Here is a 24924-nt window from a genome sequence, read left to right on the forward strand (position 1 = left end):
TATAATATTTGTGTATCTGTGATTATATTTCCAGTTCCACAAATTATGGCCGTCTACCCTCAAAATTGGTCATATTTAAAAAATGAAAATATAGACATGGCATTCACATGATATATTGAGTAGTGAATGAGAAAGTCAGGAAGAGAGTGCAACAATTGCTTCGCTATCGAGAAGAGAAACATGATGACTAAAAATTTTGTTAATTTTAACTGAAATTTTGCTGAGTATAATTACTTTTCGGGGGCAATAGGTGCTGATAACTTGTCTAATATAAATGGGCAATAAACATTTTACACAAAAAATTTCGCACAAAACATTAAAAACAATTATACACACATTTCAATACATTTTTATACAAAACCTTAGAAAATATGAAGGAAAGACAATAACTCGATGAGTAATTCAATACGTAAAGAGGCTCGGATCCCTATAAGCCTTAGCAGAGGAAGAAGTAGTTCGTCAGCAATTTTGAATTCACGAGAAATTGGGGTTCTTTATAATGACAGAAGAATCATCCACAGTTTATACAAAAACCAAGTAGCCGTGATAAAATCAGGGCCCAGCTGTGAAGAAGCAAGAATTAAGAAAGGAGTGCGACAAGGCTGTACATTGTCACCCGTAATTTTCAACGTTTACATTGAAAAAGCCATTAAGGAAATCAAAGAAAAGGCATTGGGAGTGAATATCCATGGAGAAAAAATAAGCATGCTAAGATTTGCCGATGACATAGCCGTTATAGCAGAAACAGAGAAGGATTTGAAAAATATTCTGGTTAATATGGTTAGGGTAATGAGTAGATATCAACTGAAAATAAGCACGAAGAAAACCAAGATCTTAGTATGCAGCAGAAGAGAAGAAGTCAATACCAACATTAAAATAGGGAGGCAAAAACTGATAGAAGTGGATGAATTCTGTTATTTGGGAAGCAAGATAACTAGTGACGGGAGAAGCAAGAAAGAAATTATCAGCAGAATAGCCCAGGCGAAGAGAGCATTCCACCAAAAGAGAGACCTGCTTACAGCGGGAAACTTAAATATGGAAGTAAAGAAACAATTCATAAGAACCTACATCTGGAGTATGCTCCTATACGGAAGTGAGGCATGGACAATGACCGCAGCGGAGAAAGCAAGGAAAGAGGCCTTTGAAATGTGGTGCTACAGAAGAATGATGAAAATCAAATGGATCGACCGAGTTAGTAACGAGGAAGTCCTAAGAAGGGTAGGAGAGAAGAGAAGCCTCATGAAAACCTTAATAAGAAGACGGAACAACCTTATTGGCCACATCTTGAGACATGATGGCGTGATGAAGACAATCGTCGAAGGACAGGTGGAAGGCAAGAATGGAAAAGGAAGACCTCGAACAAAATATATGGAACAAGTAAAGAGAGATGTGAAAGAGAAGAAATACGTAGGAGTGAAAAGATTAGCTGATAGGAGAACTGAGTGGAGAGCTGCGTCAAACCAATCCTAGGATTGTTGACCAGTGATGATGATGATGATGATGAGAAAGGCCATCCCTCGATCAGAGAACGCTAGTTAGAAACTAATCGGAAAGGAACACTGATATAATACGACGACACAGCAGCGACCTTATGATAACATTGAAATTTCGCACTGACGAAAGTGTGTGTACATTTTGTGGTTCAAGGTGGAAGGTAAAAAAACTAGTATACACAAAGGTGTACATTTTCTGGTCACAAAGTTAAATAAATAATTTTGCAATTACCGGTATGTTATGGTAATTCAACTAAGTAGGTAGTATTGAAATAAATGATGATGTATGGATCGGTCCATATGTACGCAAAGTAAAGCCGTCGCTGAGCAGTGATACACTCGAGACGAATGATAAATACCGGCAGGTGAACATTTATTGGAGGGGCTTCTATTTTCAGGTCAACTTATGAGGAGGTAAAATGCACACCAGAACCTACACAATTACATGAGTGTTAGCCAAGGCCCTGGGGAAGACGAAAACACGAAGTTAGCGAAGAAAGCAAAAGAGCAGCCGCTCCGTGAAAGCGTCGGAAGCAGGGCCGGAGGGAGCAAAGGAAGAAAAGATCCGACGCGGAATACGAAGGAATTTCTCCTTGGATGTCCTGCACACTGTGACCAGTGCAGCGACCGCTCACACCGAGAATCGATGAGATTCGGAAACCATGACGAGCGCATCAAAGCCACGAGAACTACCTCTGGGGGACCCAAGCATTGACAACAGTGGATTGACTCGAATGTGCTCATCTGGCGGCCACGACAAAAGGTACACTTCAATGAAGTCGGATCGATCAAGAGTAGACTCAAAATCGACTGCTCGCTGAATTCACGTTCTCATTCCACAAATTTCTATACGTGCAACTACGTAAGTGCAATTCGGTATTTATGCATTTTCCGGGCTCCCGACTTTTTGCAATTTTTTTTCGTCCAATACATTCATAACAGTGTCCTGATTACGAAAATGATAATTTTTTGTGGCGGAAAAGCCGGGAAATTACCTAAAAAGCGAAAAAATCGGAGAGAAAAAATTCCAAATAAAGTGGTCATTTGAGTACTCAAAATGTTTGTAATATTATAGCAAACACATTCGTGCAAATATTTTTTAAATCGAATGTAAAATAAGCTCATTACCACGTTTTACAAGCCGGAACTATTTTTTGGTAACGTACCGCGCGCAGCGATTCCTCTATTACACCGCGAAATACGATACCCACTTCTACCTCCCACTTTGTTATGTATTGGACCAGCTCGAGGGATATTTTTTTCTAGTTGACCAGCCCGTACATGTGCCCGGAAAGTGATTTACCCACTTCTACCTCCCGCTTTGTTATGTAATGGACCAGCTCGAGGGATATTTTTTTCTAGTTGACCAGCCCGTACATGTGCCCGGAAAGTGATTTACCCACTTCTACCTCCCACTTTGTTATGTATTGGACCAGCTCGAGGGATATTTTTTTCTAGTTGACCAGCCCGTACATGTGCCCGGAAAGTGATTTACCCACTTCTACCTCCCGCTTTGTTATGTATTGGACCAGCTCGAGGGATATTTTTTTCTAGTTGACCAGCCCGTACATGTGCCCGGAAAGTGATTTACCCACTTCTACCTCCCGCTTTGTTATGTATTGGACCAGCTCGAGGGATATTTTTTACTAGTTGACCAGCCCGTAAATGTGCCCGGAAAGTGATACAAGTCCGAAATACGGTGATTTCAACGTGAAAACCTTGCCCTGATCCGACCCAAACCCACCTCGGCTTATTCGCATTTCGCGGTGTACGCGAGGAATCGCTGCGCGCGGTGCAGTACCAGAAAGTAGTTCCAGCTTGTAATTCGTAATAATGAGCTTATTTTACATTCGATTTAAAAAATATTTGCACGAATGTGTTTGCTATAATATTACAAACATTTTGAGTACTCAAATGACCACTTTATTTGGAATTTTTTCTCTCCGATTTTTTCGCTTTTTAGGTAATTTCCTGGCTTTTCCGCCACAAAAAATTATCATTTTCGTAATCAGGACACTGTTATGAATGTATTGGACGAAAAAAAATCGCAAAAAGTCGGGAGCCCGGAAAATGCATAATTACCTGCAATTCTTTTATTCTCCATAATGGAAAGGTTTCAAATAGTAACTTTTGAAGTTATAAGGACATACTTTTACACATACTTTTTACTTCATGATGACACCGGCGAGCTAAAACACAAAGTATCCGCGGTCAGACTGGCGAAAGAAAACAAAAATTAGCTAGGGAAAATAATTAGCTGATTTTACCTACTGGCATGACAACATCTCAAAATGGCTGCCATCGAAACCAAGTAAACAGATGCGACTGACGAAAAAATCATACAAATAATCACTTTTGTAGAGAAAAAAAAACACTATACATTACTACGAGCCAGCCGAATGACCTCGGCACCCAATTATATTAAATGAAAACGTTTCAGGCAAGCGGCGTAAGCCAATCCTAAAGACGCAGATGAAGTAGATGGCGGTGACAACTTATGATCGTTGTAGTGTCACTCCAGCCCATGGAAAAACTACGCACGGTATGTCGAAGAAAACTATTGCGTATTAGGATATCAAATGAAGTTCACAACAGGCCGCCAGCAAGCCCACCCTGAATTCATCATGCCAGGAGGACGCCGCTCTCTCGTTCAGGGCCGGGGGAGACAAGACGGGAGGTGGAAGAGTGGTGGATGAACTGCGAGGGGCCACCGCCTCCCCCCTTTGGAAAGCCGATCCTCACGTGTTACCTCCTCATTGTTCGGGCGAGGAACGCCAGAAAATATGGCGGGGGGAGAGGTGCTTTCTTGCAGGCGCTTGGATCCCCGAGCCAACGAATACGGCGAGCACGGTCAAAACGCATTTTCATTCGACGTCGAACTTACGTCGAGAGTTTGATGGAAAAATCGGAATAGGTTCCACAGCGCTTTTCACATCACGTAGAAACGAATGCGGCAACCGTGCAGCACACACCTGGTGCTGCACGCGCTGAGCGCCGAGTGATACCTAAAATTCGAAATGCAGTTTATCTAGTTTTCCGAGTAAGGGGACGGAGGAATAGCGACTGACTAAGCAAGTTTTAAAAAATTATCGTAAATCGCGATTTACTCAAAAAGCTGTATGCAAGAGTGACGACTTCCAAAACCTCGTTATTACTCAATTATTGTAAGTGCAATACAGATGTAATGCGGCGGAATGATCCAAAGCCACTGGAATACCTGCGGGAAATCATTGAGTTCAGGACGCCAATATTGATAGGTTTAGCGGCACAATCATTTTATCAGTCTAAAGGCCACAATAAAGGCTATAGCACGAACCTCCATCACAGAGAGGGTTAATGAGTGCCTAAACTTCTTTTTGGCGATTCATTTTCTGGGCCAGAGATAACTAAGACATTGAAGCAGATAATGTGAGGTGGATTTAATTACAGAATGGAACTCGAAAATAAAAATTCAGAAGTCCATACGTCCAGTAACCATTGATACACCATTATGGAAAAATTGACGGGTAGCAATGAAATGTCTCAACATGTAGTATTGACTAGCCTATCCTTTCATGCTTTGCCTTTTGTAGGTTGGAGATCGGTTCGTTCGTCAGTAATCAGATATTCACCAACACAATGACACCACAAAATAATATTGTTTGCATCCGAATAGTGATAAATCGCATCAATAGTGGATAAAGACGCTTCATCATATTTTGACGTTAGAAAAGATACTCCACAATCGGTAAAAAATAACACGTGCTTAAAGCAGAGGTCTTCCTCATCTCAAATTGCGTTCACGGCTAAACTCCTGGAAACTCACATTTGTGTCTCTAAAACACCATTTATTTTTTCTGACGCCGGGGTGGAAGAAAAACAGCAAGGCCACATTCTTTTGTCCTTATCGTCGCCAGCGATTCCCAACCGATAGCGAACTCCGCTCCATATGTAAGCAGGAACGAAACTCAACAAAGCTTGAAGCTTGAAGCAGATAATGCTTGAAGCTTTATGGCACAAAATTCATATGATTTTCCGGAGTACACAGTTTCTCGGGCGAGGGGAGGAGGGGAAAGCGTCAGCATGGCATCGAATAGCATGTCCACGAAGAAAAATTGCTCTGAATGTCACAATTACTACCCACATACCAAAATAAACGGACAAGACACCCAACTTAAACAAACAACAGTTAGAAAAGCATGTACTACACCGAGTATCACGGAAGTGAACCAACTAAAGAGACAATACATCCGGCAACAGCATCTCGCCAACTGCACGTCATGGGCAACAAACGGCATTTGGTACCCCGTTTTCCTCCCAAATGATTACTCCGCGAAATTACGGAAATTTGAATTATAAAACACAAAGGAAATTATAACCGTACGAATAACATGAACGAATACTTATCTTAACATCATTCGCCAGTCAGTCCACAAAATATTTCAATTTCGAATCCAAGCATTCGTTAGACAGGGTTCCCACTCTAACTACATTATAAAATTCACGGTTTTTTCCAGGTTTTCACGGTCTAAATGTCATAAAATTCACGGTTTGTAGATAAGGCATTTTAGGCAGAAATATTGATCACGTAACAATCATCGGCCGCACGGTAACTAAAAATGTAGCAAACGCAACAGATGCCATGAATGCAAACGCAGCAATGACAGTGCTATCTCTCATGACGTCACCTATCGTTAGCAAAATTCATGTCCGGCTAAAAGGGTGTGAGTGGGAAAATGGAGAGAGCAGGGTGGCAGGGAAGTGAAGAAGAGCCTGATTTTTTACCAGGGTTAATGTCTTCCAATCGCAGGCTGAAGGTCAATGTGCTGTCATGGCACACACGGACCAATTAATAGATAGTTGCACTTTCGAATCCACGTGTGCAGGTAAATGCGTGGACAGTATCTGCACGTGACTCGACCTTGAAACATGATCGAAATATCCTTTTTTCTTTTAATCCGTCTATCGTAGTTCTACATTCAAGTTTGAGAGATTTCAAAGGTTTTATGACGAAATTCACGGCTATTTCCAGGATTTTTCACGGTAGACGAAATTCACGGCTTATTCACGGTTTTAAGGTTTTCACGGTTGAGTGGGAACCCTGCACCTCGATTATGTAAATGTGACAGCGACGACGGCGATAGATGACCATCACGTTCCGCTGTATCATGCGATCACGTAAGCCAGGGGTCTCCAAACATTTTAACGTAAGGGCCACATTATCTATTTCCCACATTTGTGGGGCCGAAGGAATAAAAAAATAAACAAATCATTGCATACAATTTAATTTGTTCAAAAATTAGAGTGTAAACATGAAAAAAATACCTGTGGGACAAAATCAGGATAAATTAAATAGATTCCTGCCTTTAGTTTTATGAATACAAATTAGTGTGACGAATTATACCGTCGTTTTGACTTCAAAATTTCATTCTACTCAGGTTCCAGATTAGATGAGCCAATTGTAAGAATTGTAAGTAAGCACGCAGGGACTTGTTTGGCGGTCCAGATGAAATTATATGTCGGGCCGGATGTGGCCCGCGGGCCATAGTTTGGAGGCCTCTGATGTAAGCCAGCGTCATCGCGCGTATCATATAGGTACGAGCGCGCGAGGTTGGTATCATTGAGAAATCTGAAGAACCAATGAAATCCTTCGTCACACCTCTGTCCGAGAAAGCGTCGTCTGCGGAGTCTTTGAAATAACAATAGCAAACAACGAAACCATAAAATGGAGGCAGTTCAAGGCTAAGTAATTCGCTCCGCCAATAGGTAAAGTGATATAGTACTCGTATTATGGTAAAGTTATGGGGAAAGTGTAGTATTACTTTTCGATGTGTGATAACGTAATTTATTATGCTAATGCTCGCCGGGAGATGCTGCAGCTACTTGCTATATCGTAGAGAATGGTCGAAAAGTCGGGACCTTGGATTGAAACTAATTAATGTTGAAATGATAATGGGAGTGTAATCGCGCTAGCGATTTGAATGTAAGTAGTTAATAGTTGATTTACGATGATTTAAAAATCGAAAAGGTGTTTAACGATGTTGATATATTGGAGAATGTACTTGGCAAATGTTTATAATTAAACTTCGATATAAAGTGATTGACGTTTAAATCACGGATGTACTTCAATTAGCAGTGCTTTCCAATTTGCTGTGTGAAAATAAAGCTGCTCAATCGAATTCACCACCATGCGCATATAACAATTGAACAACGTGTACAACTAATAATGTCAAAAGAGCACTCCAGTAGAAATAATCAAGAATTTTATTGGTTTTTACTCGATTATAGGGCATTTTTAAAATAAATAAATAATAATTTTTTGCTGATATTTGCATTTAGTGCTCGTTTTTATGTCAGCATATGCTTGTCACCATCGATTTTGAACGTGATAGGCCGATGACGCTCGCACCGTGATAAATAGTGCGATCACGGTTTCATAATCGCTGCTATCACCTTCCGTCGTGGGAATCGCGTTGCCCCTGGCAACGACATCGCTCTCACCCGTCTCACATTTACATAGTCAGGGTGCTGGTTAGAACTTCCAACTAAGTCAGATTGAATAGTTTGACTTGTGTAGCCTACTAACTAAAGTATTCCTAAATGCACTTGTCTGAACTTTCTTAGTATTACTAACAGCATGCTTTGTGTATTCTAGCTTTAGTTGGCAAGTTTTGCTTTTGCGCGAGTGTAAAAGTATAATGTTATTATGCGTAACATTTTCATGTCCGTGTGGTGTGCACGTGAGTATCCTCTTGCATGCCTTACTCTTGATCACCCTCTGCCTAAGTTTCGCTTAGGCAGAGGGTGCTTAGCTAAACTACCTTAGAGGTGGCTCGCAATATATTATCCTGACCGGTAGAGCAACTCAATAAACTTAATTATCAGGAGTTCAAATCACATTGAAGCTTTTGAATCACCAAAGAAAAGTCCTGGCGATGCGAGGAAAGAAAAACGGCCCTCACACAGTCTTCACCTCAAACCGACGCTGGAGTTACAACGCTATTACTTGAAAAATTTTCAATGCTCGCTAAAATATACTCAGATATTGGCAACGTAAATATAAATTTCGTGGCAGCCAACCGCAGACGCTTCAGTCAATATAACTGCCATACATGCTACCCCTATTAATACTCTCCTCCACAACACATTAATTTCACGAACCCCACGACTACGAGCGTCTAGCTGACATTAGCATCAATTGGTGATTATACAAAAGCCAAAATATTCTTGTCGATAGAGAACTCGGCGGGAGGCCACGGAAGGAGTAAAAATATCACCAAAGAAGATATTTTTGGAGAAGAAATTAATTCAACAGGATATGAAATAAGTTAAAAATTGGTATCGAATGCGTTCCAGACATAAGGGCTAAAAGATTTCCAAGGATAAAATGACCAAGTACGTCCCATAGCGGAGCATATGGAGTAAAATTCTCGACACACACAGACATTAAGGTCAGCAAAAGAAATATGCGCAACGTAAGCTCATCCTAAAGGCAGGCAATCTTCAAACAGCAACTAAAACAACCAAAGCCGCATATTGATACGCACCCCATTTTTAGCAGTTTTATTCCTCATTTCAACAATACACAATTCAGTGGGTATAAAAACTAGAATGGAAACTAAGGCTTGATGGTGTAACTGGTTACGTACCTGACCGGCAATTGGAAGACCCAGAGTTCCAGTCCAGTTCAAGGCAAATATTTTTTCATGGCGAATTTCACCCATGGGTACAAAACTTTGCACCCGTGTGTGTGTGTGACCGCGCACAAAGGCACTTGCTTCACACAATTCTTTACAACTTGGAATGATATGTACCCCTGATAAAAACTTTGTACGTGTAAGAAGCGATCCTCTACCTTGCATATGAACGCATATGCTTCCATAATATTCTGAAGATTCCCGAAAGATGTCCTAAAAACATATCGTAGCGAAGGGAACACGGTCGAGGCAGTCTGGGTAACAACTTCATATAATTATATAGATGAACTCGAAAGTTCCACTGGAAACTTCATGCAAACAAATTACACCGAAATTATACAGGAGGAAAGTTATGTACACGGCAGATAATTTTCTATAAGATCGGATTAACCAGGATTTGGCGATATACAATATCCTACATCACAAGCTCACGGCACCCAATTACGATCCGTGAATAGAAACAATCGTAGAGCAAAATTCACTATTTTTAACTGGATCGCTTGGTTCAATCTATTCGAAATCGTAATGAGAAGGCATTACTTACAATAAGCGAACAAGGAAGGAGTTAAGAACTCCAATTATCAAAAGAAGCGACAGTAACATTGAAAAGAGCAATTTTTCCTTCATTTCAGGGTCAGTATGAAGATTTTCCACCGATTCATTTTACCGTGTTAGAAAGTCTTATGCTTACATTAAAAACATTTACACTCCCAACGGGTTCTAAAAATGAAGAATCCAAGAAAACTACTCCCAATGTAAGTAATGGAGCCGAGCATATCTTGATCGAGTATTCCATAACAATCACAGCTATTGCCGGAGTAAGAGCTTCCATGGTGTAGTATATTAAGAACAAGTCTTTCCGACAAACAGAATTTTGAGCACAGGAATTAAATTTTCCTTAGATTAAAACCTTAGGTTCACGTTGGAAATATTAAATTTCGAACAAATGTAGAAAAATATATCATAGTTTCAACATCTACAGCGAATATCAATTAATAAGAGTTAGGCATGCATCCAACTCGTACTTAAGTAATCTCTTGCATTATGAGTAACAATAAAACCTCACCTAATGAAGGTGGATTCTGGTAATTTGTCCATTAACATATTATAATCTGTATCGCGGATAGTTGATCTACCCCGAACATGAAATCCATTCATGGAATACAATATAATTTTTAATACTTTTAGGGTATAATCGAGAGGTCGTGTACTCCCATGGGACACTTATGAAATTTCTCTAAGGCGATCTTTCAATACTCAACTGATTTTCTAGCAATCATTACATGTTCATTCGACAAAATACGAAACCTAATGCTTTATATTAAATAAATAGGCTACAACCGTGAATAGTAAGTTCAGAGCTCGTACGAATTACTTTACTTTCCAACCATTAGACAAACGTTCGGGAACTAACATGTCCTCACCTTTATTACTGGTGACGTCAAAGAGAGGCATATTTGGAGCTAAAGCTAAACGGCTCTCGCCTCCTCGATGCCGAAGCGAGGACTACCATAAAGTGCCAGTGGAAGTGCTTCACACTCGAATTCCAATGATATTCAAGACAAAATAAACCTAATGTTACCATAATGCCATTTTAAACATAGAATGGAGGAGTCATCTCGTACCATAAAAATCAGTGAAAATCCATTATACATATCACACCTATAAGGGAATGTAACGAAAATAACTGACAAAGAATACACACTCAAGAACCTAAAACAAACCTACGATTAATGATTAGAGAAAACTTTAAGTCGGAATAACATAGTTGCACCTTCAGAAGCCCGCAGCTACCAAGGAATCCGAGATAAATCTCAGAAGCGCACCGATAGATTCGGCGACAATAGGTTAGATTTAGTGATAATAAATGTATTGAACAAAGTTATGACATCTGTATTCCTCAATCCGCAGTAAATTTGGCTATATAGTCGTGCATGGGGAGAGGTGGATCCAGACAATTTTGAGGATAAGACTTAAATGGATCATGGACAACATAACACACAATATTAGGTGCCACACAAAAAAGTTTAGGTCCTCATTGTGATCAACTTTGCATGCATTGGGCTGCATTTTGATGTTTTCCTTAAATGAGGGTCACTACCGGGGATATAATTTGGTTACTCATGAATGGATAAGGCTCGAAAGGTAAAATTATTGGCCACTTCGAAAATTTTCATGTGTACTGGCGAAATGCATCCTTCCCTCGGATACGCCCTTCGTGTGGCATATTGATTCCCTGAGTTTATCTAGCTTGAAATGAAACAGTAATAACGATGTAACAACTTCGGAGCTCATTTTTTTATTAAGAGAGACCATTACAAGAAAGGATATTATATGAACCGTATGTCATGCTGACACATTATGCTAAAGAGGACTGGTCAGAAATAGGAAGTACTTTCCTTGATAATGAAAAATTCTAATAATTGACAATTATCCGAAAAGAAACGCTGATGCTGACTCATGTTTCGATCTAAGGGCATGATATGATGATGTACAACGCTGGAATCTACGTCTAAATATAATGTGTTTTGCGGAAAGTTTCCACATTCACTGATAAGAACTAACCTACCTCGACCAGACGACCACGTCATTTCAAGGATTTAAGTCACTCACTGTGACACCGGATTTCTCGGAACAGTCCTCAGACAGAGCATATTCCAGGGTAGAGTCCATATCGGCACGTAATAATCATGGAGCGAAATTAAAAGTTAGGAACTAAGTTATCGCCGGCCCTTGCCTAGTTCCTTATCCCTCCCATTTTGGAACAGATAACTAAAAGAATAAAAAAAATTTTTTTATTTATTTTCGCCATTCAACTCTAAGTACCAAGGTCGATGTATCGAGTATTGTTTAATCAATGTTTGTGTTCTTTCAAAAAAAAACAATGGGAATGAAATTAATTCAACAGTACATGATATGGACTTTATCATCAAACAAAATAGTTTAACACAGTTTGGTTGTCGAACTTTAACTGTTTTTCGAAAAAATAGGAATGAAGAAAGGTCAAATATGCGACTATGACATTGAGATAGATGTTTAATGGTTACAAAGAGATACCAGGTAAATACTTTATAAAAGTTGAGATCGAGTAAATTTCTTCTTAGAGCGCGTCTGCCATTATTTTTCACATCATCTTCACTGAAAAAGTGAATAAATTGTAATTTTGAACACATATTCATAGCCAGTCGGTAATCACAGCCATGTGGTGCGAAGACTGCAGCAGGCCGATAAATAGTCTCTGTTTGAGTCTACACTACACCATTTTCAACAGCATATGAGTTTCAACAGCATTAATCAGTACGAAATATGAATAGATTATCCAGGACGCTTATCGGGAATGCATTCAAGGACCCCTACCATTATCATACGCCTTATAGTTGACCAAACACTTTTAAAATTACGTACCCTGTAGCTTATTCAAAATGAAATTTGTGAAGCATATGCACAACCGGCAAAAGTATAGCCACACGTATGAGAACAAGATAATCGAATAGAATATATCGTAGGAAAATACACATACAGATGGTAATTAATTCCTAACATGGAGAAATATTTTCGCTGAAAATCGATATGGCCTCTCACCTAGAGCCTGAAAGGTTGTGAGACATACCTAGCAGCGTGTTTCATCAGCAGTTTGAGTGTAAAATCCGCATCGTTGTATTACTCAATTTTGGCTAAAGTAACCCGGACGCTAGTCATTAATCGTAAAAAAAAAGTTTGCCATGTTACCTCAGAAACTGAAGGGCATCAAAATTTACATAGCAGTGCAGCTTAGGTATCTACGATGGTCTATGTATCCAAGAATGACGATTCACTGCTGTTCAGACAACGCATACTTCTCCGGAATGCTAATCAGTAATATATATAGCTATTTACAGAACGTGATTTCGGTAAGATATACTGTTCCAAAAACTTCTCAATTTCTTCTCAGCACGAAGTATATGATGCGCATGCAAATATTCGGATGAAATCAAACGCATTACGCAGGAGAGTTTAAATTACGAACTAAAATAATTACATTTTCGATCCTCAATGAATTATCAAACATTGCGGAGCAAATATATCAATCGTCTCCGCAGACACACAAACATGCTAGGGTATTCATTTCCGTCGGAATCTAAAACGCTACCGCTCAGTCTATGTTCATCAGTGGAGCACTTTAAAACCCCTTCCCGTAAAGAAGCCAGGGCGAAGAGCGCGGCAACTCGCTGCAGGGCATGAGACCCGCGGTGGCGCCATTTTGAATCGGGTACCTCTTCTTGGGTGCCGCAGCCAACCGGCCAAAATTACCCAAACACCCTTCAAGCACAACGTGGCCTCCACACAATGGTGAACTAACAACAAGACATGCCTCACGACTACGAAGGGAATTTCCTTGAGCTGAAAAAATCATCATCCTTGCGCATTCGTTATGACGAAGATAAAATGGAGATGAAGAATAATGTGGTCATTCGCCATCACTAGATGCTTTCCCTCCTCTCCCTGATAGCTATAACATGCATTCCCTCCACAATTATCTCACTGGAAGGCTCCATTACCAATTATCTCATTTATATTAAGAAATTATTATAACCGAAGCTATAGAAATAACTCAAGACGAGATATAAATAATATAGATAAATAAAGCTAACGCAAATTGGTCTAGGGAAGCCACTTATTTAAGACGGCTTCTGTTAAAGATCTCAACCAAACTTGGAGAAGGAATATGAAATTACTCCGCATTTTCCTGAATACTATAGTATAAATAGCTAATAGATATCACTAAAAGGATAGATTCTAAGGCCACAAATTCACTCGAAGATCGCGTTTCGCATGTACCGAAGAATACCTCCTTCAATCGCAATTTATTCACCACCACGCACACATCCATTGAAAAAAAACAAACGAGTTACATTCGTAGCGAAGGAATACTAAGCTTATTCGATGAAATTTTTAAGACCCAGTGACACCGAGGGCCAACACAATGAATGCATTCAAAGCCTATAACAAAAGCTTCGAACGCTCAGGAGTAGCTCTGAGAATACCATCAAAATTATGGATCGATATCAGTCTCAGTCGCTGGCCGCTTAACTCTACAAGCTCCTCATTGGCTAACACTGTATGTGCGCAACTTTCAGAGAACCTTAATACGACAGTGACGAAGGGCAAGATAATAAGTATAAAAAAACTTAATATTTATTATGACATGACCTTATCTCGTTAGGATAGTCCCGCAAAAAAATAACCCCGCTTCAATTGCGTATGGGCACCTACAGTCACCTTCCACTATTCAACTGTTGAAAAGAATGCATCCTGATGTCTACATACTAAGCTAAGAGCCGTCTTTTACATGATATACCCGATGAAAGTTAAAGGATACGGGATGACATTCCTTGTGACAGAAAAATCACCGTAACTCGCAAGTCACGTAGAACAAACTCTTACATAGCAAATATCGCATGTCAATCGTAAGCTAATGAAAAAAATTACGGTCAGGCAGTAGTGAAACCTACTGCAAATTCAGCATGAGCGCATATTTAATCCCATCTTGTTTCTTCAGTTCTAACTTTTCCAACAATAAAATACGTAGACAACAAACAGAACAATCACACAAAACTATTGACTAACTAAAAGCAGATGTAACACGTCCATTCATCTGGCACCCTCATTGACGCGACTACGACCACCATCATTAGTTTTTGAGGTAACTGGTAACTCACTACGTAGTAACTAACTAAGTAGTCGCATCGAAGCCAACAGAAAATATTTTTCAGATGATAATGCGAATACAGGCATGACCAGAGCAATTTTTGTCGTAGCAAGTAATACAGTACTTAGTAATTTAACTTCTACACAAGTATTTACGAGCACATATATGAGACACATGCTGTAAAATGGGGCTTGAGAATAAAAGTCTAAACGAAGGATGACGCAGTGTGTTATCAGAACTACGTTTCCGCCGCACGGATTTGTGTGTGGAATGGGTTCCATGATTAATATTCTCACCAAAATAAGAAACCCTACACAATATAGAGATGTTTATCGCCAAAATAACTCATTTTTAGGCCACAAACCACATAAAAATAGTTCAGCACGAGGATTTGAATCGTCTATGATTTGAATTGCTGAGTATGATCAATGTTAAAATACAAGCACTCGTCACACAGTGACGCAGTAGAAGAATGTATCCTTAGGCGGTCCACCGTAACATTAATAGGGGATTCGAGACAACACACCTTGTATTAGATATTAAAGTTATCGCCAGGAACGAAGACTTATTGGCTATTAAAAATAATTGCTAACTCTAGACACCCATGGAAAAAACACTAGCAAACACAAAATGGGGGAAGGCATGCAAACAGAGGATTAAACAATTCTTGACAAGTACAGATAAGCCAACAAAATCAAAGTGTTTGGCTTTCATCATTAACCACGTTCCCACAGTAAATACGTACGTGGTATACTTGCAATGTGTTTACAGTAGACTCATTCTTAGGTAACACAAAGAAAACATAGTCAAAATAGGATTTAAAAAAAGGTTTTAAAACGCCCACACAGTTGAGTCGCATTCTCCTTACAAGTCTCAAAAAGGACAATCTAACAAAAAATATTATTAGCCATGCCTAAAATGTATGAATTCTTAAATATGTTTACCCATGCAGCATTCCATGCATTTCAATGGCGACCGTGATGAAGATGTATGACTATCGTCTTGACGTAAACAATTCCATGTGATCAAATTTGACAACAGTGCCATAGATGCCTTTTCAGAGATCGACTTCGAAATGAAAAAGACAGGACATTAATCGGGCACTACACTGGATAACAAAAATTGATTTCAACGCGCTACCACAATTTCAATAATCACTATGTCATGGCATGTCATCTAATGCTACATTAAATGAAAGCCCAAATGAGTTTAGAAGTAATCAAATGCAGAAAAAAATTGATTCACGTACAACCAACTACTTGAAAATAGCGTCAGAAACCCTCGGAAGATGGTCAAAACAGTCCGTCATATGGTCCATCACGATGAGCAAAACGAAATTACACTTACCACTTTTGGACAAGCAATGAGGCACTAAAAAATGTAACATCTCCTTGGAGCACATATCAGGAAAAACACAACTTCTTGAGGTGCACATCACGGGGAGTAATAACCACACACAACTCAGTCAAAAGTCAATGAAATCGGGAAATTTCATCCTCAATAGATTATTAAGTTCATTGCACCGAACTCTGCAAGTAAAAAGGACCCGAGGCGCAGAGCGTCGCAAGAATGCAAAGGCTTTAGGTTTGATGGCGCGAGAGTATAATGTAAATTCATTAAATATTTGAACAGTTTACTAAAGGTCCTCTCCTCACTCACACCACAACATGGCCGTAGCAAGCGGCTCACCCAGACTCGTTTCCTGGCGGAGCCTATGGCATCGGCACTACTTTCCTCACATCCCACTCCACATCTCGAGGCTCGCCTTCGTTACAAAATAATCACTGATTTGTACCAGCAAGATACCCGCAATGTCGCATACATCTTTGTGAACCCTTCCTCAGATCTTCATTGGGTTCCCGAGCGAGGCATATCACAAACAGAATCATAACACTGCAGAATTCACTTATTGACGTAACCGAAGAACAACGGTGAGCCAGCGTTCCGATTCCCTTAAGCACACTTAAGATGGCTGGAGGGGCCGACCGTTGGCAAGTTTCACATCAATAGCGCACCTCTCCTAAACAAAAATCGAGACACTACGTGGACGAAATACATAGCAATATCTTACATCAGAACTTCCGCATAGTGTAAATAACTAGAGAGTGCAGGGCACACACACAATCCGTAGAAGATATCGAAGAACCGAGCGAGGCGAACAGCCGTGCCATCCCAGTAGGTATTTTAATGAACACAGGTCGAACTACCTCGCGTCTGCTTCGCCTGTCGTGCCTGCCGCTAGAGGCCCTCAGCGCAGCCGTTACCGACCCCAGTGGGAAGTGCAACGGAGCGCGATTGCCAAGTCGATCGACACTGATGACGTTGGGGGTTTAGGTACGTCTGAGAGGGTGAAAAGCGCAATCGCACTGTCTGGTCCGAAATAACGCATCTAAACCTGTAGATTCTTAGCTGGAGTTTCACTTCTACAACAACTATTTTTTGTATATAAAGCTTTGTAAACACTACCAAAATTTTCATTGGCCGGAATTCGATAGCATTGATTTGGTTGAAGTTTGCGTTATGCTTGCACTTATTTTCATGTGAACGCTTGAACGTAGTAATACGGCACGCATAGTTAACGCTTCAGTGTTTGTCTGCACGAATGAACAAGAAATAATTATTGACGAAATGTGAACAGGCAAGTATAGATTTAAGAATTGATTTTCTTGTATCACACCTGCATCATGTAAAAGAACGTACATAACCCTACAAGGGCCTCTGATAAACAATATATCCCTCATACAGCCACCGCATGAAAAAAAATATAAAAAGCTACAAATTAATTTATTATTTAATGAAGTACCTTAACAACGAGGTAGAACATATCACCACATTAACCGCGCTTTGGAATCGAGAGTGCGCTAGAAATACCGTGCGCAGGTTAGCAGTTATTACCGAGATTTTTACTTTCCCACATTGACTTCGAAAACGCCTACACTTTGAATTTTTTTTTCTGGCTAATTTAATTTTCTACATCAATTTTAATGTTGTGGAGCGTGTTTCCTTCCCTTCAGAATCACTTCAACCGATGGACCGCGGTCACCCAATTGGGTGATGTCAAACTATTTTCTTGGGTGGCAAATGTAAGTAAAGGAAATGTAAAGAATACATGTAAGAAGAATACTCATGGTTGAGTGAGAATAATTACGAAATTTTAAAAATTAAGGAATATTGCGAGAAATAATTTCAGTGAAGCCGTGGTTATGCCCCGACATACATTTTAGCAGAAGAACGAGGCCTTGGGATGGGCAGATTACCAATTGGTTCTAAAGGATCATGTAGTGAGACCTGGATGAACACCCAAACTTACATTTAAAAAACCTACGTAAAAGGCCAATGAGCACAGGGTCAACTTATGAAAACGATTTTGATGGGTACTAAAATTGTTCCGCCGTTGACGCGGATTCTGGGGCGCTCTCGGACGTTTGGGAGGCTCGTCGTTCTCGCGTCCCTTCCCTCACAAACAGATGCGAAAGATTTTGCGGTTCCCCAACCGTGAGAGTCCGGGGCTAACCCATCCTCACTCAGTGAGCATAAGGGCTTTTGGTGGAAACGCATTTGCAATTGTTTTATTATTGTAAAAAGATGATATTGACATCCATCGCTCACATTCAACTCGAAGTTAATTATTACTCCCATTACCCACCCTCCTCATTAAGCATGGGTGGCCATTGACCATTATGAACGTAACCATCAAATTTAAAACAAAGCAAAACTTATCAGCAATGAAACCAATAAGTCAAATACCCATGAAAAAATTCGTCACGGATGTTCTATCGTTTGTGACGCCGAAAAGGGCCTTCAGTCCAGAAGTCAACTCGTTCGCTTAGCCACACACCCCTAGAAACACTCTGTCCTCTGATCAGTAATGTCAGTGGCGGATTAAGGAGGGGAGCGGTCACCCCTCGTAATTTCTTGAAATTTTGAAAATATGGTAACCTTTGTCAAGGCCGTAGCAAGAAAATATTTTCGGGGGGGTTTATGGAATAGTAGACAAACATACAATTATTTTTATAGGATAAATAAAATAGTGTATACGGTTAAATATACATATTCCTTATAAACTCTTAAAGGAAAATATAAAAATATTATTATAAAATTGAATGTAGCCTTCTAGCTTTCTTTGCAGCGAACAAATTAATTAACTCCTGTCGATGTCAATTCTGCAATCCCTCAGAAGGCTCATAAGTCACTCACCTCTCTAATAATTCACAGCACTATTATTTTACACACTGCACTACAACTACACACACTGCACCTACAATTTTGCTTAGATAATTATTGACTTAAGTCGCATTGGACTACAAGATATCTCTGCACCGCTATATAACATCGTCGTGTGAGCACCAAGCGAGCATAAAGTATCCATTTTTTTTCATTTCTGAACCCCCCCTGGCTACGGCATTGACCTTTGTGGTGGCTCTCCAACGTAGGTCTAACTCAACAGCATCACTATCAACGTTAAAAAAATAATCGATGAATGTCTAAATCCACTTGTCTAAGCATATCAACCTCACACGCACCATTGCTTACTTAGATGTACTGCATACCACCAAGGCGCCACGGAAATTATTGAATCCCTTACAAAAACGGAGGCCTTGATCCGAACCCGAGTGTTGTTCACACATCACGGTGTGGGTGAGCGCCTCTCTAGTTCGGCTCTAAAGACAATATGAAATATGAAAGAAAGTTAAGGACTGAAAATCACCTGACAAATGTTTTAAAATTAACTGAGAATAGCTCAACTCAATCAGGCGATGACAAGGTAATAAGCAACGCTACTTGCAAGTCTTAACGCTAGAACCGCCACAGCAGTCATTTTGACCACTGTCGACACTTTCAACAGTTGCCGATTAAGTATAAACATGAATAGAAGTATGTCATTTACAACTTTTTGCAACTTTACGAAAGGAAACTACCAGAAAATTTTCTTTCACCAGCGACCCTGGGTTCAAGAAATTTTTCTCATTCCTCCTTAAACCGCCGCGGTCAAAACGACCGCTATATATTTCGGCCCTGCACATGTCATCGCTAATTGCATACGTTTTTTGATTATTCGGCGGAATCCTTAAGACATTTATTTTCCTTGTTCTAGAACCTACAATGCAAATTTTACCTATTATAATTTTCCCGTGTCCAATGTAACTGCGGCAGAATTCATGTTTATCTGTCTTGAGTAAGTAAGAGCAATCAAAACAACCTAGCCACAAGTACACGCTAACACTAAGCAGTCCCAAAAATGACACTTTTCCGTCTAATACAAAGTTATTCATAGCAATGCTGACTACCCTTTGATCATCATTGTCATTGTTGTGGATAAAATTTAGGTTTACGCTCATTCTCATAAGGATTCTTTGAACATTACTTTTTATTTATCCAATGTATCAGTAAATGCCGTCATTCTATACCAGCACACTCAGTGTTTATTCAATGATGGAAATGTGGCATTGACTGGCTACAAACGTGCACCTTTCTTTCCCAACCCGGCAAGGGTCCTCTTCCGAGGAAATTTTATGAATAGCAGCCAGAGCTATTGTTAACTACCATAATATTGAATTGAAACAGCAACCACTCCAGTAATGTTCGTCGATGAGAGTTAACGCCTGACAAGATCATTCAAATGCTGACTGATTTGCCGAAGGACGCATATGAAGAGGATACAGAGGACGCGCAGATGCGTTGACAGTGCATTCTTCCGGTGATGAACCCACTTATGCTCATCAAAACACTATCTTTTCATACTTTCCACCGACTTCAGGTATGGTACATGTCAGGTTTATGCCACAGAGAGATGTTTTAATATTTGGCATTAAAATGATAGGGGAGGATGGACGAGCAGAGTGAACTGCAAGTTCTTTCCACCCACAATGGAGGCAGCAATTCACAGCAAAATTTACTGAAGGTATCCCAAGGCCCATCTTCTTATGCCTGATGGTTTGTTGGTGAGAAATGCCACAGCAGTATTTGGGAACGACTTTTCGATGAAGTAATGTTCAAACATATTCAGAAATGCACAGTTTCTAAGGTAAAAGGACAACTGGAAAAGGATGATTGGAGTCTAATCTTCATCGTTCTCCTTTCTGTTAGAGATTCTCTTTGGGCCAGAGCCGAAGGGCTTGATGAACACTGGTCAGTGACATAGGGACCACTGATATTTGGTGATACTGTGGGCAGAATCAGATTTCGAGAAATTATGAGGTTTCATGAGGCTCGACATGAAATCCTCGAGAACTCGTCATTTGAAATCCGAGACGTTTGCCTTAGTATCAGAGATATGGAATAGTTTAATTGAAATTATTACGTATTTGGGCCATATCTTACTGTTGATGGACAGTTATTTCCATTGAAAGCAAGTATAGGTTCACTCAATACATGGCTAGTAGGCTGGATAAGTATTGGTAAATATTTTGGCTTCTTGCAGATTTTGAGTACAAATATGTTTGCAATAGTTTTCCATGCCTCGGTAAAAATGATATACGTCCTAATGATATTTCTCTGTCAGAGCATGCGTTCATAATGCTGGCTGAGCTGTTCCGGAAAATGAAACAGAGCTTTACCACTGGTATTTATTTCACATCCACCAAACTAGCCCAAAGATAGGAGGAGGCAGGCACTATGTCTTGTTGGGACAATGAACAGAATACGACGAAAAATACCCAAAATTGCCAAAAATTCATGTTTGTAGTTGTATGACACCAAACTTCTTAAGAAGGATGATATTACTTTGACAATATATCTGGGTCAAGTTTTAAAAAAAAATTATTGGTCCTGAGTACTATATCCCCTTCAATTGATATTTGGCCAAGAGATAAACTCCCCAAGTCAGTAAAGTTTTACAACAAGACAAAATGCGGCGTTGATGTAGTGGACTGTATAGCATGAAAATACTCAAAAAGATCTGTCAGAAGGCGTTGGCCATTATATGTTTTTTAAAATATTCTAAATCTACGTAGCATAAATGTGTGGATAAAGAGAGAATTTCAAGAAGAAACTTCCTGCTAAAGCTTGCAGATGAGCTCAGATCTGATTTCACAACATTTCATTCAAGTACCCAGGTCCTAAATAGTGATTCCGAAGACAACTTCGGGGTAAAGGAATTACATAAATGCAGACAGTGTCATTTAAAAAATATAGCAATAAAAGAAAACAGCGCGATAAACAGTGCGAGAAGCCCATATGCGGCAAACACGGTAAAAATATTAATCCTAAATTTGTACGGTGTTCTCCAAATTATAAATTTGTAGACTATAATCACCAGCTATGTATGCTCATAGATTTTTTACTCTTCTTTCAAAGTGTGTCGTAAATGTTACTACTAAAGGTTAATCAAAGACATTATTTCTTTTAATTAGTGAAGTAAATGCAACATAAATCCTTAATGAGGTCAGATATTGGTCTACAACAACCCCAAGTACTCTAATTATTTAATCAAAAATGAAGCATTAGCAAAAACTTTGCAGTGGTATTGGTCCAGCAGTTCTAGTGTTAAAATTATTGTAACTGTTCATAAATTGACCTTTTACTTTTCTGCAGCGTGGGAAGTGATTGCTGGAATAATTTACCAAACGACCAATCCACTTGGCCAGCGTGCCGTGTATCAAATGAAACAGCGACAGCGTATGCTCTTGCTGATTGAAACCATTCCAGTGATTTAATTTTTAATTTTATGGCAGAATGATCCAACTCTTACGGAGTACATACTTCCATTACTGATTTGATCTGACTAACCGAGAAGATTTGATTTCTAAGGACAGTGAACGTCATCGCTTCCCCGTCACTTTTTGTTAGGTACAGTTGTGCCCAATATTACCACGAGGATAGCATGTTATTCTAAGAACTTGAGGTTCATTTGGGGTTCTCCTATCTTTCATATGACGACAAGCTTTTTACCACAGCCAGTACGTAACCTCTTGAGGAGAACCAAATTACTGAGCCCGCAGAGCAACTCATAAGTGGCTAATTAACAGTCGGGCAGATGGCCAATAGCTTACACGCAAAGCGGCACCACTTGTGATAAATCATTCTGAGGGACCGAAAGCCAAGATACATATTTTCATAACACCGGTTGAGTGGGATGGTATCCAAGGAGAAACGACTTTTCCAAAGAGTGAGGGAGCCTCAGTGCCCCATAATGGCTGCCACTGTGAAAAATACCCACGAAACAACATCAAAAGCTCCACTTACAGTAGCGAGACCAAGCAAGAGAGCCAAATTGGCACTACATTTAACATTACTGTACCAGTATCTTCGTCTACCAGCAGAATCCCTCATTCTTGAATTTATGCATCCATAAAAAGAAAACCCTTCATTTTCACAAGAGGTGAAGAATTTCTCACTAATTCGAGACTCAATTACAATCCACTAAAATATATAGTTGTTAATTTTGATTCCTTTAAGATGAAATTAAAATAAATGACCAGATCAAAAATTTCTAAGCCTACCATTAGATAAAGCAAAACAGCCAATTGTCAACTCTCAAATACCTGTGTTAAGGAATCGACACATGGGCTGGGCATGTTAAGATGATAGAAATGCACAAGTGATCAGAAGATAGAAAATGCTGTCATGGCAGACAGAGGGAATCACTTTCAAAGGCAGAAAATATTTCAAATGATACAACTGAAACAATAAACAAATGAAAGAAGCACTACTTGTGCACAGACTTGCACCTCCCATTGATATATTCAACACTGAAACATCCATTTATCATCACCCAAGCAATATATCTCACACTGCTAAGGAAGGAGAAATCAGCATCGATATGCTGGAAACAGGATAATCTGAAGATGGACAAAAGTTATGAGTACTTCTGCAAAAACTTATACCTCAAGTATTCCTAATCTCATCCAGATTTTCCAAGGTGCATAAATCCTTGATCATCCACAAGACATATTGAAGGACTTTACCAAGTATACAAATAGAGTATCAGACTATTGCCTTAAATAAAATAAAACACTTCAATTTTCATGGGTAATTAGAGTTAATGCAAATTCTCTCATTGAGAAATGCAAATAATGAATGAAATGTTGTTTAACTGTGTACTAACACCACTTAAAGTGATACACCACTGATTGTAATTTCAGGTTTAGCCAAAATCAACTGCCTTAAATGAAGTCAATCACCAATGTAACAAGGGTTAACACTGGTACAAGTGAAGTTGTTCATTGAAGTCAGAAAATAGCTCAAGAATCTCAGTTGGCCTTCACTATGTGGATAGTGGACAGGTGCTTCCCCACACTTAACACCATTCTGTCGAACCCACTGTAGTAGCCAAGCAGACGCCACATTCAAATATACAGTCTAAGCAACTTTATTGAAATAAAATAAATTATTACTAACTTTTAATGGCAGATTTGAAGATGCTAACTGGATTGCCACAGAAATTTTAGCCTCGATGCTATGGTTAATCAAGAGGAAACACAAGGATCCTGAAGACATGGGCAGACTCTGTCAAATCCAGTATGCTAAAATGTTTCCCCTTAGAAGTAAAAAAAAACTTTCAGCCATATACGTGGCAGATGAGGATTTTACCAACCACAACCAGGAAAAAGTGCATATTCCCACTCCCGGTCACGGCAAAGGTTTCCTCCATCGAATTTTCACAAAAAAATCATACTTCCAAATTCCTTATTACACAATCCAAACACCATTATCAGTTCCTTCAGGAATAAGAAAATTAAAAGAGTAGACTGTATTTCATTGCCTCTTTGCAAATTTACAATTTGGTGGACACAAAAATATGTTTGTCAGGATATATACTAGTAAATGATCTGATATAAATTCATGCTTCAATCGATTCAAATAACTAATATGTTTTTTGGTGACCACACTCCCTAACTAATCAGAGGTTACTATCATTGGTGTAATAAATAGAAGCAACAACATGTACTTTGATATTTACTCTCGGATAAATACACAACCCATTTCTTCCATTCAGAGTAAGGCCTTATTTATTCAAATTGAAAATATGCGAATAATTATTTTACAACATTAACTGATTTTTAAAATGCTTACTTAATGAATTTCCTCCACCACAAATCCTGTGAAGCAAATAAAAGGCTTTAAC

The 24924-nt window shown here is 39.4% G+C and overlaps 1 protein-coding gene across 6 annotated transcripts in view; it reads right to left on the bottom strand.

The window, feature by feature from the left end:
- The window catches only part of LOC124171334 (latrophilin Cirl-like), a 262984-nt gene extending 245904 nt beyond the window's left edge, over positions 1-17080 (bottom strand). For 2 of the 6 annotated variants that reach the window (XM_046550490.1, XM_046550485.1), the window contains exon 1: positions 16206-17080. The gene's annotated coding sequence lies outside the window, so the exon portion shown is untranslated. Of the gene's footprint in view, positions 1-15802; positions 15853-16205 lie in introns of those variants that run through there. The other 4 variants (XM_046550487.1, XM_046550488.1, XM_046550489.1 and 1 more) reach the window with 3 other exon arrangements.
- Between the last annotated feature and the right edge of the window lie 7844 nt (positions 17081-24924).

This window comes from Ischnura elegans, chromosome X, assembly GCF_921293095.1.
Source record: "Ischnura elegans chromosome X, ioIscEleg1.1, whole genome shotgun sequence".
Taxonomy (NCBI): Eukaryota; Metazoa; Arthropoda; class Insecta; order Odonata; family Coenagrionidae; genus Ischnura; species Ischnura elegans.